Source organism: Pipra filicauda, unplaced genomic scaffold, assembly GCF_003945595.2.
Source record: "Pipra filicauda isolate LSUMZ 115617 unplaced genomic scaffold, ASM394559v2 scaffold11_size5308982_pilon, whole genome shotgun sequence".
Classification (NCBI taxonomy): domain Eukaryota; kingdom Metazoa; phylum Chordata; class Aves; order Passeriformes; family Pipridae; genus Pipra; species Pipra filicauda.
Genome location: NW_024103652.1, coordinates 4,536,955 through 4,554,592, shown reverse-complemented (window position 1 = coordinate 4,554,592; position 17,638 = coordinate 4,536,955).

Here is a 17,638-nt window from a genome sequence, read left to right as displayed (position 1 = left end):
GCATTAGGTGTACGGATCGAGATCCCAGCTTGTGTGTGTGCCTCTTACATACGCCCCACTTACATTATGTTGCACAAAGAGATCTTGGGCTTCCCAGCTCTAGCTAAGAATTTGTCGTTTTTCTGTACTTTTTTTGCTGAGATTCGTCTTTGCTGCTTTGTTTTTATTTTTTGGTTTTGTTATTTTTTTTTTTTTAGTAGAGTCTCAAAGTACAGGCTCTCTACTTTAAATAAAACTTGAAAAGAAATAAGATGGTGATGGGAAATATCAGCAAGTAAACCACCAAATTTATGTCGCTGGTGTGTATAGGCGTTGTATATTGATACAATATTTTAATTGAAATGTTGTAAGATATTTTTATGAAAAGAAATAACTGAGCTTGATTTCAGAACCTGCACATATCGCAATGATATATTGCATTCCTAACTATGAACAAATAGGACGTTGCAGGAGATTTCCCAGAATTTGATGGCATGTTGCACGCGTTTTGTGGTGAAAAGAAGACAATCGTGGTTCTTTTGCAGGTATCTCTTAGTTTGATCGGAATATCGGCGGAGACTTCTGTTTTCTCCACGCGGATTTAAAAACAAAGCAAAACAAAAATCTACACAAGAACGGCAACTTTTCTTTTACAGTTTTGTATTTACTTCAGAAAAGTGAGTTGCCCTTTCAGAGTATCACACCAGTAAATTGTGGTGCTTTCTCAACCTAGATAAAATTACCTCTGGTAAAGCGGACACCCCTCATACCCGCGCAGATGCCACTGTCCGAAAGCTCTGGCATTCTGTGCAGGAGGTACTAGCAGGCATTTGCTGAAGCCATAACTCCTTTCAGAGTTGTGAGATGACCTCCTTTGGCTTTTTTTAAGGTAGGAGGCATTGAACTAGTGGGACTCGGATCCAGCCTTTAATTAAGTTATTATGTACTTAAACAATGAAAGGGAGTGCGCGTCCGTAAAACTTCCGATCCTCTTTAACAGCGTATTTATTGTCGAAGCACAGCCTCTTGTCGGGATCACAGACAAGGCTGCCTGCCCTGCAGGCGTGCCTTCCAAGCCCGGTGGGGCCTGGGTTGCCCGCCGCCCGCTCTGCCCTGCATACTTTGCCCGCCGCCCCGGCCACCCTGCACACGCGGGACTCCCGTCGCTCCTGCGCAGTCGAGCGGCGTGTGTCCGGGGGCCGTCTCCGGACGCGCGGATAGTGTAAGCCCGAATCCGTCGCTCCTGGACCCGCTTGACACTCCTAAAGCTCTCTCGGGGTTGCTGGGATGCTCGGGCGTGACCCTGCGCTGCTCTCCCACGCTGCCCGGGCAGCTTCTCTTCCCATCTATGCCTATTGTGTTCACAGTTGTGTCTTTTTCTCCCCCCTCCGCTGTGTCCTCCAACCTGTTTGTTCCCCCTCCTTTCCTCTCCCACCCCTCCACCCTCGAGCCCGCCTCTGATCTCCTGGATATTTGGTTTCTTTCCCTTTTTCAATGTGTGTTCCTGATGTGGTCCTGTCGGAAAAGCTCGTTTACTCTGCTCGGGTCTCCAGTGGTTTAAGGATAATGTTTATCAGAAGTGAACGTGCTCAACTTGTTTCCATTCAACTGCTGAGTGTGGACTGAAATACCAAAGGTCACATCTACAGTGAGTCGGTAGAGGGCAGGGGGAGCCGAAAGGAATATGAAAACATTATAACATACAACAGCCTGTTGATCGCTTCTGACCTGTCTGGCAAAAAGATTAATTTTTTCAGGTAGGAAATCATTGAAGAATCGGAAGGGAAAGGCGGCAGGGAGAGGAGGGCCAGGGGCGCGGGTGGTCGGGGCTTCTCCACCCGGGAAAGGGCACGCGTCCCCAGGCAGGGGGGCTCGCTCTGAGAAGCGGGTCGCTCCGCCGGCGGCTGCCCCGGCACACACCCACGCCCTCACCACGGGGTCCCCCGGCTGGGAAAAGCAAAGTGGGAGTTGGGGGCAGGAGAACCTGCAAGAGATTCGAGCCGTGGTCAGACAGAAGCTGGGCTTCCACTCCTTGCCTTCCCCTTCGTGCCGAGAGGGACTGAGCGGCGCCGTCACGCACGACGCGGCCGGAGCCCCGGGTGCCGCCAGCCGGTGTCTTTCGGAGGTCACTGTCTCTGCCCGCATCCCCCGACACCGCGGCGTCGCAGAGGGGAGGCAGAGGTGCTCCCCCTCCTTTCCCTTCCCTCAAACCCGGCTCTCTCGCCCTCTCTTCTCCACGAAACCGACTCGCGTGAGTTGCCCGCAGCAAATGGCCTGTACGGCGGCAGCAGCCCCAGTGCGCGGCCGGTACCGGCGACGCGGCGGCTGCTGGTCCCTGTCTCCCCGCTCCCATGAAGGCCTTCTCCGGCCTTTTCCAGGATCGAGGAGACCGCCAGAGAGTGCCCAACCTCCCGGAGCTGGGAGCAGGGTCCCGACGCTGCGGTATCCCACCCCTCCGGCCGGGCTTCGGTGCGCCGCCGTGCTCACCTCGGCGTGTCCATCTCCTGCCTCTCGGAGCCGCATTCATGAGGCCTTTCTGTTGCTCATTGCTCCCCAGATGCCTCCGCTCTTCCATTGTAGGAAGAAACCAGGCAAATCCAACGCGGCACACACCCCAGCCCCTCTTTGAAGCTGCAGATTTTCACTGATTTTTTTTTTTTTTTTTTTGAAGGAAGATAAACCCCTCTCCTTCCTCGATGGGGTGGGCTACTAATATGGCAGTGTATTTTGTAAGTAGAAGCGCCCCCTGATTCGTCCCAAAGGAAAAAGCCTCCCGCACCATGTATGTAGTCAGGTGGCTGAGTTTCTCGAGGTGGCGTAGGGAAGGTGTGGGTCTGGGGGGCGGACAATGTGCGGCGGCCGGAGGGACTATCGCAGCTGCCCTGTCCTCCCCGCTCCCCAGCTCCTGCCGTGCGGCACAGAGCCACGAATTCCCCCATCCGTGAAAGCGATGGAGACAGTTTGGTGGGCAAAGAGCACCTTGGAGCTGTAGCAGGGGCGAGGGGGCAACGCAGTGGGAGTGTCGGAGGATCTTCTGGACGCTTCTGAAAGGCAGGCAGGGAAAAGCGGGCAGAGGCAGGCGGAAGGCTAGCGACAACTTTGGGTTATGTCTGGAGGTGACCCATCTTGGAGGGAAAGTACTATGTGATGCGGAGAGAGATGAAACCCATGGAGCTTTGAGACGGGACTTTCATTTTGCACAGAGCTATTCCTGCACTCGGGTGTATAAAATTTCCCAGGATCACACTCATTTTCTGCGAGGAACCAAACGCAGGATGAAGGAATCTTCACACATCACTTGCTGCCATTTGCATTTCCTTATGCCACAAAATAGCTGAGCACAGCAGGTTAGCGAGGGCTCCGTGCCTTAAGAGCGGGAGGGGGTGCGAGGCCGGTCGTGGTCCCGGCTGACTTCGTCGCTCCCGCTCCCCCTCCGAGGCTGCGAGCCTGAAAGTACCCGGCCTGACCGACCCCCAGCTCTCAAGTGTGCTGACCGCTCTCACGTAGCCTGGGACAAGAGCACATGCACTGGCAAACACTTGTGCGAAAGAGAGGGGGGGATTTCACAGGGAGATGTCCTTTCCAGCCAGCGTGCGGCTGCAGACAGGGACCGCTGCCCCCCACCACCACCACCTAACCCTTCGGCAACCTCTGAGCCCCGCCTCTCTGCAGCGGCAGGCCTTGTTTTCCACTTGTTCTCCCCTCTTCGGGGGAAAAGGGCTTTTTGAGAATGATCAACGTTGCCGATTCGTCGTTGGTAGATATCGCGTCTCTTATTACTGCCCGCTGCCTTAATTTATCTCGCTAAAAAATACAGGCTCATACGTTTGTGTTCGCATAAACTGCCTGCATTCATGTACGAAAGTACTTATGATTCCGGGGGGGATATTTTTATATTAACTTAATATAATAAAAATACAATAAAAATGTAATATTCAAACATGCACGGAAATACAATAACTCCAAAACTCTCCAGAAGATTTTTTTTCTCTTGTCCCGTACTCAAACAAGCTAAGAGGTGGAGAGAGAGCAGTGCCATGTGTGAGTGTGTCATTTCGATTTTAGAAATTGATTCGACTTCACGGACAAACGAAAAATGGAAATATAATAGGATGAAATTTTATTTAACAAAGTTTCATCAGATACAAACAAGCCATGTCTGAACTTTTCCCGCGTGTTTATGAAGCAGAGGCGGGCAAAATACAGTTGGGTCTTGGTGTCACTTAGGCCGTCACAGACTCAAGAACTGAAGAAAACGGAACACAGCAAGAAATTAAGATACAAGGCTTTTGAATGTCCTTCTTTCGCGATAGGGACTCAACCTCATGCTAAACTGGCGTGCAGGAACAGGGAATCTCAGTTTCAGCGGTTAGGAAATGTCCACTCAGTGTCAGACTGTGTCGGCAGCTGGGCTAGAGCGCAAGCTCCCCGTTCCCGGGCAGCGTCTCCCCGCCGCTCGAAGCCGGCTGGTTTCTGGCATCCGACCCGGCCGGGACTCTCAGCCCCCAGGATACCGCGAGGAGCCGTCCACCGGCATGGTGGGAGAAAGGGCAAGGTCTGTAGAAGTTCAGGTGACCCGTGGCGAGTGCCTCCGGCATTTGGCCCCTTCCCAGGAGAAAGGAGGGGGTAGACAGACGGGCTACCCTGTCGGGGTGACACCCTGTCTCAGGTCCCTACAGACCTTCTGCAGTGAAGGCATGCGCCTGCACTTCACTGGAACACGCTGAAGGCAGATGAGCAGGTGAAATAAATGAACAGTAGCGCGAAAACGGGAGAAAGGCCGGGGGTTAACGACGCCCCCGTGGACCAAGTTTCTCCGTCAAACCCCTCTGCGCCTTCCGCTACTGTAGAGCCCCGGGGCTGCCCCAGTCTCGCTTCCTGGGGCGGGGAGTCCCACCAGGCCCACGGCACCGGTGCCACTGTCATACCCTTTCCACCCTGGCTTGAATATTCAGTCAAGGTTGGGAGGGCTGGAGGAAGGGGGCAGGGAAGGGGTGTCTTAATGATGTGTTAGTTACTTGGACAGGTTTAATAACTTTGCCGCCACTTGTTCTTAGCAGCCCCTCTGGAAACCAGACAGTGTCTCATTAGGGCTTTCCTGGTGCAAGCATTTGACTTGAATGAGTGGTGCTGAGTTAATTTCTATTTGCACTAGGATTTGCTTAATGATATATAGGAGAATAGACAATTTTCATGGACCAGGCCATAAAGCTACAGACGGCCAGATTTTAAAAGCATATTTTGTTCTAATAAAGCAATCGGGTTTTCATTTTCGATATGTTCCATGAATTTAGAGTAAATGAAAAAAATAACTCTATTGTTCTGCCTTAAGTTATAGGAACCAATCGGTAAATTCTAGGCAATTTTCTCCATTTCTGCCTTCGCTTCTGCAACACCTAGTACCAGTGCCACCTACAGGAATAATTGCATTTTCGATCTGCTTTCAAGTAACCAGAAGCATTTGAGAGAATCCTGGTAGCTCTGTCGTCTTCCTGGACGGACAACGGCAAGTGTGACTTCGGAGGCTTTGTTTTTCTCCGTGGCTTTCGTTTGAGATCACACACTCATCAGATTCGCTCCTCTGTGCCACGGCAGCGCGAGAGATGGAGCCCTTCCCGCGGGGACCTGGGAGGTGCTGCCAGCTAAGGTGAGGGGCAGCACCGTTTGCTGACACCAAGCAGCGTTTCGGGGTGTCGCTGGTGATGCTCGGTGCGTGGGAGGGGGCCGAGCAGAGAGGGGGTGGCCGGCTGTAAGCTACCGCTTGTGCCGGCGGAGCCCAGCACACCTAAGGGCACGGTGAATTTAGGAACTCGCCTGCACAGCGACTCAAACCAATGCCGTTTTATCTCCTGGCTGTGTTTTTAGGAAAGACAGCTACAAGCCAAGTGCGGCTCTGACATAGTCTCCTGCACACCTCGCGGCTCTGCTTCGCCTGATGATTTATAATAATGCATGTCTTCCAGTAGAAGAATAATTATCCCCTCCGCCTCTTGGGTGGAGACGGCCTTGGCTGCCAGCGGGGTTCTCTTTCGCTGCGGCCGTGCGGTCCCATGGAGTGAGGCCGAAAGGTTTCGGGGGTGCTGGAGAGGGGAGTGGTGAGCAGCGGCACGGACTGCGCTCTCGCAGGTGGCTCCGCCGGGGAGGAAGTTTCCTTGCTTGTATGTGTGTCCACTAATCCTTTTCCAAGGTTAACGCGACCACTGAAATATTTGTCTTTGGGACTTAAGGGCGGTGGCGATCCTTCCTGATCGGGTTTGAAGGTGCGTCTTTTCTTTCTCTCGATATTTTCTCTTTAAGGGTTTTCGGTTCCTATAGCTTTCCTTGTGCATAAACACTTTATCCAAAAATGTGCATACGGATACCTTCATTCTATGCATTATACTCGTTGATGCCCTATTGCTCTGGACCTCCGAGATGACCTGAGGTTCGTCTTCAAGTGGAGACATCGGTGCTATGTGTCGCTAACATGACCTGCTTCAGCCGGCCAGGGTGAAAATGGGCTGTCAGCGTTTTCCTTCAAAACTACGTCTCCCTCTACATTACATAGTCATAAAACAAGGAGATGTTTTCCTTTTTTTCCCTGATAGGAAATGCGATCGTGTTTGAAACAGAAAGACAGAAAGAAAGAAGGAAAGAAAGAGAGAGAGAGAGAGAAAGAGCTTGTTGGCCCACACTGAAATGTTTGTGACCATTCTAAAGTTTTACCGCATGAAGAAAACTCGGTCGTTCCCGCCCTGAGGGTTTCGTTTCGTTGAGAGAGTAAAACAGGAACAAAAAAAAGAAAAGAAAAAAAGAGAGAGAGGTTCGAGATGCCCTTTCTCCCTGCCCCATTCCCTCCCGCCTTGTGCGCGGCCCGAGTGGGACGTCAGCATTGACCCTAGAGGGCCGGTGACACTATTGATGCACGTGAAAAAAATTATTTGCGACATGTAATAGCAAAAACTTCACCGGGAGCGGAGTTCACTATCACTTGCGGGGTTTTCATAAAGTAAACGAAAGTTTCTGCCTCTCCGGCTCAAATTTTCTGCTGTGAAACTCAGTGGTTTTTTACACGGCGGATGCGGGGTCAAGCCCTGCCCTCTTACACCACTCGTGGAAATGAAGGTCTCATTTCCCCACCGTCGCTGCGAACTAGACAAGTGCCGTGTTGCCCGCGCCGCCGCTCTTCGCCAGAAGTGTCTGGCCGGCACAGCCCCGCTCCCGCCGAGCAGCCGCTGGCCCCGGGCGGGCAGGAGTCGGAGGCCAGTTTCGCAAAGGGCAGTCTAGATTACGTTTTGCAAAATCGTTCTCTCCTACAACTGCGGTATAATAACGAAGAGGGTAAAACACATCCAGCGCACTTGCAACGTTGAGGCGCCGCAAAATTTAATGAAGAATTGTGCTGTAACTATATTTTTTTCCTTTGGACAAGAACGGCTGTTGAGAGGGGACAACATTGCAGCTCCTCGCCACTGCCGCCAAAATGGGATTCCGATCCCGGGAAGAGACAGGTGTCGCTCGGCGCGGAGGGCATTTTTCCCTTGGGCTTCCGGCAGAGTCAGAAAACGACATTTCAGGGTGGCTTCTCCGTGGATTTCCTACCAAAAGCAGCGACAATGAATAATGCAGAGACGATGCGGGCTGCCGGGTATTATGGCTTCCCCGCCGTGCACTGATTTTGCAAACATACCCCTTTTCGAGGGGCTAGGAGCGCTCATGTCCCAGCCCCAGAGCTTGTAAGTGTCCGCCAAGGGGATCCCCTGCCATGACCCCTATCCAGCCCCTAGGGGCGCGTGCAGCCCAGAGGATGCGGGACAGGGGCGGCCTGCAGCCAGCGACTCGGCACATCGGGGCGATCCCTTCTCCCCTACTGCAGCTGGTCACCTCCAACCCCATATCCCGGCTACCCCCAGGGAGAGGGTGCAGCAGGACCAGCGCCTGGGTTGCGGAAGTGCCCCACTCCTGGCAACAGAGCCCCGACCGGGGCAGTTTACAGGCTGGATGGCCGGATATGGCCTTTACAGTCCACGTGTTGCCCTGAAACGGGTTCTTTCACCCAGCGTGCGATCCACACACAGTGCTCTGGGATTGCTTCCAGCAGTGGAACAGGAGGGAGGAAGGTGAGGGAATTTTGCTGTGTACAGCCCTATGCTGAGCACCGAAGCATTGTCTCAGCAGCCATGGGCAGCTCCGCGCATAAAGCCAGTGGGGGCTGCTTGCCGTTGGCTGTGGCTAAGGCTCCATCAGGAGGTACCAGTGCCAGTGACTTGGCCCTGGCACAGGGCTCCATGTCACAGGGCCTGCCGCTCACCACGTGCCCCCACCACTGCCCCGGCCTTACCAGTGTTCCTCTTCACGGTTTTCCTCTGCCAGGTATGAGATCTGAGATATACCCATTTGGGACATTTTTCCTCAGAGCGTTTTAGGCCATCTCAGAGCACCCAATAGTCAGAATGTGTTCAGCAGTGGAGCAGGGGAATATAAGGGCTGTGGGAGGTGTGAGCTTTTCCTTTTGCTTGTAGGAGACCTTTATGCTTGTGACCTATATGTTTGTAGGAGATCTAAACGATGGGGAAAAAAGTGATGCCAAGGCCTTCAGAGAAAGTTTGTTGGCAAGAGGTCCAAGTATAGGTGCTGTGAAGGTCCCCATAATAGTCCGGCTGAAGATGCTGACTGGCGACTTCCCACACCCCGGTACCAGAGCTTCTCTTCCATGACAAAGGTTGATGCTTATCCTAAATCATTGAAATCACATGTGCCCTCGGCAGGAGACCTAGTCAAAAGCTCCCTCCCAGGTCAGGTCAGTGCAGTGCAATGCAGTGCCATGCTGACTGAATCTTTCTGGCTTCCCGGATTGAGACCTGGAACCCAGGCCTAACTCAAGCGAGTGACCCTTTAGCTGCAAAGACCTGCTGCTGGTCACTGGACAGAGGAAGCGTGAGGTGGCCGAGGTGGGGCTTGGGCACAGGTTCATCGATTAGTGCCCGTATCTACGACATCAGCAACTGCTCAGCAGTTTAGGAAATTCATCTCAGCTGCTTCTGTTCGTTGTCAAAACCAGATCTTTGTCCAGCATATCTCTTATATCACTCAGAGTTTTGTGAACAGCCTCTTAGTCTCTGGATATCAGGGTGTGAACAACATAGTATCTGTCTCTCTCTTCACTTATGTATAAACACCCTCTACTTATAATAAGACTTAATAGATGAAATGTCATTTAGGGAGAAAAAAACAAACAGCATCCTGTTGTTCTGCAAATTTGAATGGTACATTTGTTCTTCATATGCACAGAATTTAGGATGAAGGTGGGGGCTTCCATGGGATTTGAATAAGGTGTTCTATTTGCCTTGTAGTTTTTAGCCCATATCTTCCACTAGTCAATCATGACCATAGAAAGAAAAAACCAATTTATTTATTATATATCCCTGTCCTGTTAAATATAGTTACAAGACCCAATAATAGTGATGTTCTGAATGAAAAAAATAATTTTAAACAATCGAATAACCACAGTTTAATTATAAATGTATTGGTATTGAAAATGAGCAATCATTTTATATTTGCACAGCTGCGGCACCGTAGAAAATACAAAACGCTATCAAGACCAGCTTCCTATACTAAAAACTGAAACTTTATTTTAAAAAAATTGGTGGATGGTTTCTTTAAGTGCAAAATTTCTGAGCCTTTTACCTTCAGTATTTCTTTGCTTATATTCATAAAATACAGTTTCTCACTTACAAACAAATCTTAGCATACTCTTCCAAGAAAAAATGCTAAAGAGGTAGAATTATTCTGGGAGTGCAGTGCAGATTTAGACAATAAAAAATATTTTTTTTTTTAGTTTGGCTTTCAGGAATGTTTTTATTAAAAGGCAGATAAAAATTTTGTGCTCATATTGCTCGCTTAGTATTTTCTTTGAATGTAGAGGCGTGCATTGAAATTCGTCTTCTTTAGTTGGATGTAATCTGGCTACATGTATGCGAGTGCCCATTCGTTGGACTAAGGGAAAGGTACTAGGTTGTTAGGACGTGCAAATTCATTGGCATTTTGGAAAGGATTTTACAGGTTGTGGGCGCGAAAGGCCGAGGAATGACACTTGCTCCGAACGCCCGTCTGTGTGGTGAAGTCTGACCCCCGCCGTGCTACCGAAGGATCCCACGGTCTTTATCCCGCAAGAGCATCGTTTTCCGCCCCCCCTCCCTTCCCCGCCCTGACGGGTGACACCCGCCCTACGCCAGCTCAAGGCGACCACACGAAAACTGCGGAAAACCACTGGGTGAGCCTGTCCGCAGCCGTGGCTCAGGCCAGAGGCCCTCGACAGCCCCTTCTGCCCCGCTTTCATAGCGGCTCTTCCCGTTCTCCCAGCCTCTCTCCAGCGGAGGCTACTCGGCTCCTGCGGGACCGCAACTTGAGGTTTTTGTGGCCAGCACCTGGAGGCAGGGGACGCAGTGAAGCAATACCTGCTGTGAAAGGGGTAAAATCCGCGATCGCTCGGGGTTTTATCACTTTGGAGGAGTCAGCTTTTTGAGAGGGAAGCTGTACATCGGGTAACCTTAGTTGCCCACCGTATCCCTCCCTTCCAGCTGGGGCACCCCTCGGAAAGAGAGGAACAGCGGGGGATACGGCATCGGACCCCTTCTGCCTTGACAGCACCGCCTGGGCGCGGGGAGTCCGCGGATGCTGCGTGTGATGCCCCGCCCGGCTCCGCGGGAAAGGAGAAGCCTGGTCCCGGCTGCCGGGGAGCAGGGAGAGCTCCCGAGCCGAGAAATGTCCCCGCTTCCTCTTCCGGCGATAAGAAAAGTTAATGCGCCGGCGCTTTCCCATAGCACTGTCCATAAATAGTTGTGTATATGTATATACTAGTTGTGTGTATAAATATGTATGTCTGTGTGTGTTTTCAGCGTAGTTATGTCCTACACGAATCCGGACGTTTCTTGGGGGCAGGACATGGTTCCTTCCCCGGGAGATTCGGTGGAGTAACCAGCGCAGCCTTTGCCGCGGCTCCCGCGCCCGTGCTCCCCGACTGTATGCTTAAACCCTACGTGTTTTTTCCTGCTTGTTTATTTTGCTCTTGGTGTGCTTTTGTACTCTCTAAATAAGCTGCCGGTAATAACCGTAAATCCCTTCTGGCGTCAGAAGCAATCGTAGCAAACTCGGGCTCTTCTACCTCTCTTTTTTTTACACCTCTTCTTGAATCTTGGAGCCGGATGGGAAAGGGGTAGGAGGTAGACGTCACAGCGATATGGGGAGAGAGAAACATAATTTCTTGAGTATGGAAAGTGACACTTCTCCCGGCAAGAGCCCTAAGTCCGGGCCGGAGTGGGCGAGGGCTGTCGGGCTCGGCTGCGGGGAGAGATCCCCGTCTTCACCCCGCTGTGGACCGGCTGGAGGGCCAGCTCCGCTCCGCCGGTTTGCTGAGGTGTTGTTTGCTTGGAGAGGCTATTGTGCTATTTCTATAATATTTCTACACAATACACGGTAGAAAAAAGGGTCCCGCATTTCATGAACACGGTGAAATACCCGGCGAGAGAAATAACTCTGCCCGCACCCGTGGTCTTCGGGGCTGCCTGAATTTGCCGGGAGGAGAGGCAGGAGCGCCACGTCTTTGTTTCTTAGGAAACCTAGTTTTATTCTCTTGCCAGGTTGATATTAAGAGTGTTTAGCGATTTGGAGCAATACTCATCACGTCCTGTTTACCAGAGATGGCTCTGGGAGAAGTTGCCCCCTCCAAAACGTCCCATGTGTGGGTCTGATGCTGAGGAGTCTGAAAGAGGCTCGAGGCTGGACCTCGGTGCCCCCCGTCCGTCCCGGAGGGGAGGTGGATTTTTTTTCTCAAGTCTTGGGAACGGCCTACCCAGAGAGGTGGTGGATTCACCATCCCTGGAGGTTTTTAAAAAGAGATTGGACGTGGCCCTTAGTGCCATGATATAGTAATTGGAGTTGGATCAGGGGTTGGACTTGATGATCTTGGAGGTCTTTTCCAACCCAACCTATTCTATGATTCTATGATTCTATGAAAGCACCTCTAGGGGAGAAGGAAAACAGACAGGTAATGGAAGCTCCTTCTCCCGTCTGTTTGATTAGTCAGTGTGCCTGTCCCATCAAAACAATGATGCTGCACCCTTTGGCCCACCAGGCCTGACTCAGAGCTGGGACGGAGGGTGATTCCATATCATCTCGTGGTGATTGCAGTAAGGCCTGATCCCTACTGTTCCTGCAGCCACAGCTATCGAATTTCCCTTTCTGTCTGCTAGCCATCATCTTAAAGTGCAGCTTCACATCTAAAATTAGAAGTGGCTCAGCAGCCTTTCTCAAGTCACTGTGATTTGTGGTTAGAATAACCCTTGCGTGGTGAACAGTTGGGGTGGAGGAAAGTCTCTGCGCTTAACTGTGTTGGGAATATTCCCTTTTTGTTTCAGTCATAGAAATTGGTTGTTTCCTTTGCAAAGTGCTTCAGGCCTCTGCATGGTTAAATTTATCTGCAGCATTTGCGATGGGACATTGCAGAGACAGAGAGTGAGACCTGGACTTTCTGCTGGATTACAAGACTGCAGGCATTGTAATTCAGAGAGTATTAATATACCAAAGGATTATCCCCCCACCTCTGTGTCTCTTATCCCCCCACCTCTGTGTCTCTCTCTCCTTCCTTGTTTCCCCTATGACTGTGAAGGTAATACAGGGATAAGTACAGTGTTTATATCTAATGTTTGAGTCAATCGCACAATTTTTGAGAATAACTAGTAAGTATTAAAAGACAGATTTAAACCTTGTTCATCCAGTGTATGGTGCCATCTGCTTGAAAGAAAGCAAATACTGTGTTGATAGTGGTGATGATGATTCCTTTATTTGCTGCAACATAAGATCAGAGGAAACAAGATCAATACATTTTAAAGTAACAGTGTAGCTCTCCCTGACAGCTGGTTTCTCTTTTTTTATCCTTCCCTCTGCCATTCCCAAGATTACAGTTTTAACTTCGTGATTTCCCTCCTTCTCTGGTATCAACTTGGTACTTGAATGAGATCACTCACAACCAAACAAGGGCTTCTCTGCCAATAGTCTCCGCACTTGAAGACCCTTTTTAACTTACCAGCCCTATGGAAGTCCTGTAGTTTCTGAGATCCAGTGAGTCACCTGACCCCTCTTGAAGCATTTAAGAAATCTACTCTGATTATTTCTCCTCTTCCTTCAGGTCATTATGTTTGTCTGCCTGAGAGAATGCAAACCTGAAAACATTTCCGCTGATCTATGGGGCAACAGTCCCTTCAAGTTGATCATAGTGCATGGAAAGAACGAGTCCTCTCAGAAAACTACTGTGTTAAAGCCACCAAGGTGATCTGCTGTGCCCAGTTGCAGGCAGAATGCAGCCTTCCCTGGACTGCCAAGTCAGTGTAGAAGCTGCCTGGCACTGGCATGCCTCACATGTGGTGTCTGACACTTCCACAGTCAAGCCGAGGTTTCGAGGTATTTTCTTTCTGGGCTTAGTTCCACCATTATGCACCAAAGCAGTAACTTAATCAGCAGTGAGTTTCACTCAGTCTTAGTCATGAAGATTAAATTGGTCCTACAACATCAACAATAACAGCTTTTTTACCCACATCCTTTCCAACACTCACTACATGGCATTGTAAGACACCAGGCTCTGAGCTATGAGCTAATCAAAGGGGTTTTACTTTAAAAATGCACAAGGCTCCAAAAATTTGCCCACTGAATTTTTTTAGAGGGCCTTCAGTTCTTTTATACCTTGAGATAGCACAAGGGAGAAGGTGCCACACACATTTTCTCGGGAGGTACTTTTATTGGTAAACTTTAGAAAATAAAGTAACTGTCAAAAGTTTGAAGAGCAACATTCAACCAAAATAAAGCATTCCACAAAACATTGACTTAACACATGCTAACCCGTACAGCCTAGCAAAATCCAACCCATCTGGTTTTATGTTACCCAAAATATTAAGAAAGGAGATTAGGAGAAGAAGAAGAAGTAAAGAAAGAGAGAGAAAAAGAGAGAATTATAGGTATCTGCCTTAGATCCAGTGTAGATCCAGCTACAAAGAGTCCAGAAGATGGCAGAGTCTGAAGGCAGGGAGACCACATCCCTGCTTTTATTTGTTCAAGCCCCCTGCTGCCCCTAGGTGAGACTTTCAGTGTGCCATCCAATCTGGGGCTGGATCAGGCATTCTGAGGTGTGGTGTGGGGCAGTGCTCCCAGTGTCCATTGACTGACAGCTGCTCCAGCACTGCCCAAAGAGGCTCCAAGGGACTGGATTGTGTCAGGGCACTACCTCCCCTTTGTGAAATTTGACCTATCCCTTCCTCCACACACACACTGAAATTGGTCCAAGCCAATAATTAATATAAGAATCCAGTGTCTCACAGGCCTCCCCATCACAAAAGCAAACATAAGATCCCAGAAAGCGGCAGCAAGTTCAGAGAGATCTGGCTCCTCACCACTTCAAATTTTGCCAAGTGGTGTTTGCTCCAAGAGCTCGAGCTATAATATATCCTTTCTAGTATCAAACTCCTGGGAAGACATGAAGTCCTTAATGCAATGGAAAACTAGTAACTTTTTAAATAAAACTGTCTAGTAACCACCGACTTTTGTGTATGCTGCTTCTAACATGAATCTACCTAGCCTCTGCTTTCAGAGATCAAAGATTAAAATTAATTAATCTTCTAGAGAAAAAGTCCTAATATTTGATAACAGGAATGGATTACAGCTCTGGGTCTAATATCCCACTCTCCCTCCCTCCTGCCCTTCCTTCTGTTCCTGTAGTGGATTTTGGACATACATGGACATTGTGGAAGAGGCCTTGTGCCTAATTAGCAGCTACAAATGCTTGAGCACCTCAAACCTGGTGCACAGCAAGCCAAGTCAGACCACATGTAACAGCTGAATAACTGGGCACAGCAGCTCAGTAGCAGCTTGCTCTGTGCACGATTATTCATTCCAGATATTTCTGAAATGCTTCTAATTTTTTGTTGTCTTCCATTTTGGTCACATCCAACTCTGTATTGTAAGGTGCTGAGTAACAGCTTATGATCCCTATCAAGTAATGGCTCCAGGGTTTGTTTACCAGCATCCACTGGAGACTTCACCTTTTCTGTAGAAACAGAAACTGAGCCCAGGCTTAACCAGGTATCCAGCTGTCACATTCCTTGGGGCCTATAGAGCAAACTAGCTTTTGTAAAGAATGTTTACCATGACTGTAAGGCAGCTATGTTTAGAGAGTCATTTCAGGAAAGTCTAGAAATAACCAGCTGGATCTCCATAACAGATTTGTTCCTAATTGTAAGGGGAGAACAGCCGTTCGTCAATTGGAGCTTTGCATCCATCACAGGTAATACAATGAAATAGCAGTGACAAGACTCAGAGTCAGACAAGGATGCGGGGAAGTCTTCAGGGTCAACTCTAAGCCAGGTTTTAATTTATCAATTATTTTAGGATCTGTTCCTGAAACATTAAGAGATTAGATAATTGGTGTAGTGCTAAGAATTCCCTCTCAGTGGGACTGACATTAACTTTAGATTCCTGCTGTGTGAGCATTGTGCCTATAGCCTTTTTTTTTCTCCTATCTCTTAAGTAACTGCAGTTCAAGTATGGTGGAAATACTGGAAGGGAGAAAAATTAGTCCTCAACTGTTACTGCAGGATTTCACTAGGAGGAGCCATACCATATGTAATGAATGTGCAGAGCTATTTGCAATCAGTATACATCTGAACTGCTCTCAAGGCAGCATTTTTGCCGTTGTCATTTGTCTTTTTAATAAAGACTTTTCAAATGGACCAGAAGGTAAAATAGACTCAAATTACTGTGATACTTTTGTTTCTCAGTATGTTATTTTTATAGATTTCATTCTGCTACCAAGAGGATAGTAACCTAACTACCACATCACATACACAGTATGTACTTTGTTAAATGTTTCTGGATCTTACTATATGTTTTGTACAAGAGTGAGCACAAGTGGGCAGGGTCCTGCCTGACGCTTCAGCTGCAGTCAAAACAATTAGCAATAATATTACGGGGAGTCAGGACTAGGAGTGTGACTTATCACTTGAGTTCTGAAGTTGTTCATCTGTAGGGAAAGCATAGCTATAACTTTAAGATACTGAAAATGGCACAGACTCACCCTACTCCAGGCTGGAAAATACAGGAGAAGAAATGTGAGTAATAATGCAGACTGCCTTTGGAAGGGAGGTTACCATCATGTTCCTTCATGAAGCCCAAAAGTCCCTGTGGACATGTCCTTTCCCTGTGGACATGTCCTTGGAGAAGACAGCTGCAGCTCACCCTCCTATTACATCTTCGACTGCTGTGTTCTGCTGAGGTGAGTAATGCTACATGTCAGCTTCTAGGGGCAGGAGTAAAGGTCCATAACTCCTTCCCACTTCAGATTAGAAGTTTTTCCTCTGGCAACAGTAATCACTTTTCCCAGCCAGTGCAATCCTGAAGGCTCATGGCTGATGGGTGGCAATACCATATGCTGAAAGTACGGCTGCCAGTATCTACAACCTGGCAAGACACACACCAACATGTTCCAGTGTCCGAGAGTCTCAAGGCACCTGCTATACTCCTCAAAGAGTGGAGGAAAAAATCTGCTGTTGGAGTGATCCGCAGTGATGGTTATTGTGTGAGCTGAACCTGTATGGGTAGCTCACCCTAGATAGATATTAGCATCAGGAACCCTTGCTGGGTCACCTTCATCAACCGTAAGGGACTTGGAAGGTCCAATGAATTGTCCACCAGCACTGTTCCGCATTTCTCTGTCATAGGAACCACAGTTGAAACGTTCAAAATCCATGAAGTGTTTAATTTTCAATTCTATATGGTATTAGGGGTCCAAGCTGCGCTAATAAAAATGTAAGAGAACAAAACCGAAACATCCCATTTGCCTATTTCCAGTGTAGACAAAGACATAAAGTTTCTTGCACAAGTGGAAAAAGGTCACATATGTGACTCCTTGAGTATGTTTTTAAGGAAATAAATTGCAGCTTTCTTCAAAAGTAGCATTTGAACATTCTCCTTGCAAATGCAGGCTACAGTCTTAGATGTCACCCTGCTTACACCTACTGTATCAGTTCTGTTTTCCGACTGACTCCATTAAGATCTCTGAAATAAGTCACTCAATTGACCAGTATCAAACGAGCTGTTGCAGGAATATTAGCAAGGCACTGGAATATGGGGGGGGAGGGGAGGGGAGGAGAGGGGGAGGAGACTGGAGACTTTCCTGAGAAGGCTTTACCCGGTGATGGAAAATATATTTGTGTTACTATTTTAGCACAAGTGCCTTCTATAATGCTAAGGTTTGCTTTCAAATAAAACATAAATTGCACATCTGGTTGGAAGAAATAAATGCAATATTGCTTCAAAGACTATATGTCAGGCCTAAAAAGTAAGGAGATGAGGATTTACCCATGTTTTTATTATTAACATAAAAGCCTTGGGATCTCAAAATAGAACAGGGTTACAGGTAAATATGGCTTCTTTTTTCTTCTTTGTTCACCCTAACATATTATTAATATCAAGCTATAAAAGGATCATCTGAATGCTAATATGTTTACAGTGTGCACTTGGATGTTAGCTTAATCAATACATAGATGTAAAAGACTGTAGAGAAAAATATGCATTGCAGGTATATTCATCTTCTTAAACATTTCAGACAGTATCTCCATTCTAGAGGTACTATTTG